This window comes from Lygodium microphyllum, chromosome 29, assembly GCF_053477565.2.
Source record: "Lygodium microphyllum isolate KBCC chromosome 29, Lygodium_microphyllum_v1.1.10, whole genome shotgun sequence".
In the NCBI taxonomy this organism is placed as follows: domain Eukaryota; kingdom Viridiplantae; phylum Streptophyta; class Polypodiopsida; order Schizaeales; family Lygodiaceae; genus Lygodium; species Lygodium microphyllum.
This window is the reverse complement of record NC_141163.1, coordinates 105,006,401-105,010,686: the sequence shown is the minus strand read 5'-3', so window position 1 is coordinate 105,010,686 and position 4,286 is coordinate 105,006,401.

Sequence of the window (4,286 nt, the reverse complement as noted above, 5' to 3'; positions counted from 1 at the left end):
TCACGGACCATAAGTGCCTTAATAAATGGATCTTCACCCAGAACGCCGACCTCAATATGAGGCAACATCATTGGATTGAAGTTTTGTAGGAATATGACTTTGAGATCAGGTATCGACCTCAAAGAGAATGTGGTCGCTGATGCCTTATGTCACAAGCCATTCCTCAACTCTCTTATTATGGAGGAACCCTCAATGGCGTAATCATTAGCAACTATGGTGTCAATGCCTAGCAACCCTATCCTTGAACTAGCTAAGGAGGAAGCTAGCCATGACCTAGAATATCTGAAGATGATAAAGGAGATTTTGGAAAAGGACCAAAACCCCAGACTTAAGGTCAAATATCAAGAATTCTGTGTCAATGAGGGACTTGTCTATTTTAAGACAAGATAATGCATACCCTCAAGCAAGAAACTCAAACAATGAATACTTTGGGAAGCACATGACTCCTCCTTTTTAGGCCATCCTGGATATGTCAAGACCCTCAATATAGTAAAAAAGAGCTACCATTGGGAAAGGCTTAAGCGAGATGTGCTCAAATATGTCATGGAATGTTTGTCTTGCCATCGCATTAAGGTAGAACATGCCAAGATGCTTGGGAAGCTGCAACCTCTTGACATTCCCCAAATGAAGTGGAAATTTATCAGCATGGACTTTGTTGTTGGATTACCCTCAATTCAAGGAGGATACAATTCAAATATGGCTATAGTAGACATGCTCATCAAGGTTGCACACCTCATTCTAGTCAAGACAAACTATAAAGCTTCAGATATTGCCAAGTTATTCATCAAGGAGATATTCAAACTCCATGGTTTGCCTAGAAGGATCGTTAGTGACGGTGATTCCCTCTTCACATCTCACTTCTAGATAGGGATATTCAAGGCCATTGGGACTCAACTCTATTTTAGTACAACCTACCACCCTCAAATTGATGGCCAAACAGAGAGAGTCAACCAAGTCATTGAAGATATCCTTAGAGCATATTGCTCCCACGAACCCTCCTAGGAAGTGGATCCAATATCTACCATTGGTAGAGTTCCTTTAATGCTTCCTACCAACAAAAGCATTCAAATGACACCTTTTCAAGCATTGTATAGGCATGATTGCCGTACTCCATTAAATTTTTTAGATCCTACCTTAAGGGTAGAAGCTTCCAAGAAAATGCTTGAGGAAATGGATGAGCAGGTCAAGGCCATCAGACAAGACATTAGAGCAACCAAGGATAGGCAGAAAGCCTATGCAGATCTAAATAGACAAGAGTGGCTCTTCAAAGAAGGGGATATGGTTTTTATTTGGGTACGACCCAAGAAGAGTTCCTTATCATTGGGAGAATTAAGGAACCGAGTCCAAGATATTGCAGACCCTACAGGATCCTCAAGTGCTTAGGGCCTAATGCCTACAAACTCCAACTCCCCGAGAACATAAAGGTTCACGATGTATTTCATGTTAGGCTATTAAAGAAATATGTATCCAATCCTAGCCATGTACTCAATGATCAAAAATTTGTAATGCCAAGCCAAGGAGTCCTTGAGCTCTAGCCATATAGAATCCTAGATAGTCAGGAAAAGTGATTGAGAAGTAGAACTCTCAGAGAGTACCTCATCCAATGGAAGGACTATCTAGAAGAAGTAGAACTCTCAGAGAGTACCTCATACAATGGAAGGACTATCTAGAAAAATATGCCACATGGATTGATGAGAGTACTCTCTCCCAACAATGCCCCCAATTTCTTTCGAGACAAGGACATCTCGATCCCTTAAGGGGGGAAGCATGTAATATCCTTGCCTGTGATATGTAAGAGTCCCCTCCTAATAATTAAAATGAAAAAATTTTAACACTCCCCTTGTCCATGTCACCAGCTGGCAGATGGAGGGGGAGCTGGAGTGAGATGACGAGCACGTCGATGGAGCTGTAGGTGTGGCAATGATGTCGGGGATGCTGATCAAGATGACAGGCACACCACTATTCCTTCTCTCCCCCCCAACCATAGTCTGCATGGCGGCGGCCCACCTGGCTGCCTAGATGTGGCAATGATGTCGAGGACGTTGATTACAATGATGGGGACACCACTATTCCTTCTCTCCCCCTCAACCATAGTCTGCATGGTGGCGGCCCACCTAACTGCCTAGATGGAGATAAGGGGGGGCTCCATGCTACACCATTCCCCTCTCCCCCCTCCCCCCAATAATACTATTAAATCCCCCCCCCCCCCCCTTAGGCAAGAGAGAACACATCATTTATTCCCCCCTTCATGTTAGAGTGGAAAGAGAGAGAACACATCATTTATTCCCCCCCTTGTTGTCAAACTGGAAAGAGAGAGAACACATAATATATTTCCTCCCTTGCTGTCAGACTGGAAAGAGAGAGAGAGAAAGAAAGAGAGAGGGAAGCTTTCAAGCTTCCTCTCCTCCTTTTTGAGAGGGTTCCCACGGCCATTCTCTCACAATGAGTCAACTCCTTAGTAGCCCATGTGTGTATCCAGGAAGGAAAGGCTGAACTATACGATGCCTCCCAAGAGAAGTAAGGTCCAATCAAGTGTGAATCCTACATCAACTGATGGAGCTATAGGTCAAGGAACCATAACACTTGGTAACCGGGTGCATTCCATAAATCTTACTTGGGTAGGAAAGTCTTAAAAATGTAGATCGACTACATTAGGTAGGGAGAAGTATTCATGAAAAAATCTTTGATAACTAACAACCAATCAGGTTGTATTATAAAATCATGTTGGGAATTGTGTTTTATCACACTATGGCATGTTATAGAATGAACAATTTGCACAAAAGATTACACATTGGTGCACACTGAAATCAAGGATTTTATTGATTGTGTTCATAGAGCATTAGATTTATGCACTAGAATTGGCATGCTTGAGAGGTAAAAGGAATTGAAAAATGGGTTATCGGGTATAAATGCTAATTTAACAATCCAGAACCAGGTATCGTTATGATGTCAAGCCCTATGAACGAAATGGTAAAGCAAAATCATAATTAGAAAGAAATCATACTTTTGCATTGCGTAATTTGCATAACTGGAAAGGTAGGTGTAAAGGCTTGAATCAAGTTCATGATGATCATGAGTTGCCACAAATCAACTAAGTATCTATGGGTTGTTGCAATACTAAGCCGAGTATTAGGCTCGAATTTTTGTAAGTGCATCTTAGGTTACTAATATATAAATATGCAAGACCATGCAAGATGATGGCATCCTATGAACCTTTAAAGAGAAGTAGCTCGCATTTGCATTAGGCATGATGACTTCATGTTCCTCACACAAAGAAAAATACAAGTCACAATTTATGATTTGCATAAGTGCATTGAAATGAATTACCAAGAATAGAAGCTCCACATTGCATCATCAACTCAGGAAAGACTCACATCTAGATTTGTGTGGCATCATGGCCAGTTTCAATTGCACTACATAATAGGGATTCATCTTAAAAGATAGATATAAGATGCGCATGTGAATTGCTAAACTTAATTGCATGAGGCAGTTCGATAAATGAAACCCTGTGTAATACGTAAGGGTAGGGTTTAATTCGACTTATTTAGGGTTTAATTGTAAATAAGTCAAATTATTGTTATGATCATAGGTTGACTTAGAGTTAAGTAAATATGCTCATTGGTCTCTATCCTACAACTAGCCGTGATAAGTCCAAAACACCCTTGGAGATATCTTCTTTAACCATGATAGAACTCGATGTCAATACAAGAAAACTCAAGTGCCGTATCCACAAGAAAGAATGACCATTCACCACTTGTCGTTTAGTGCTCAGGACTGTTCAAGGATTGCAAAAGGCTTGGTTTGCTCTTGGCTTGCAGAAGGAATGAACAAAAGTTTATGTTAGGAATTCTTAAGGGAGTGAAACCCTAGGGTAAACTTCGAAAACCCCGATAAGGTTCCAAGGAGAAAAATGGTTATCGAATAACCAATTAAAACTCTAAGTTGAATTATTTAAGACTTGTGATCCCAAGACAAGAACCCTGGACTAAAAGGCTAGCAAATTAGGACAGCTACCATCCAAAAACTATCGGATATAAATCCATTAGCATAATTGCTCACTCCTATCACATAGGAATGGGGTCGGTCCCTCAGAAGGTCATGGCAATTGACACCAAGGCAATAAAGACCCAAGAAGGGTGAACGCTAAGCATTCAAAGATGGGAACTCCACCTTAGCAGATGTCTTCAGCACTCACCTTCATTATTGTTTGTGCTTGTAAATCTAGAATTAGTGTCTGTGAAAGTTTTAAATGACCCAAGCTCACAAAAGAAATTTGAATAATGAAT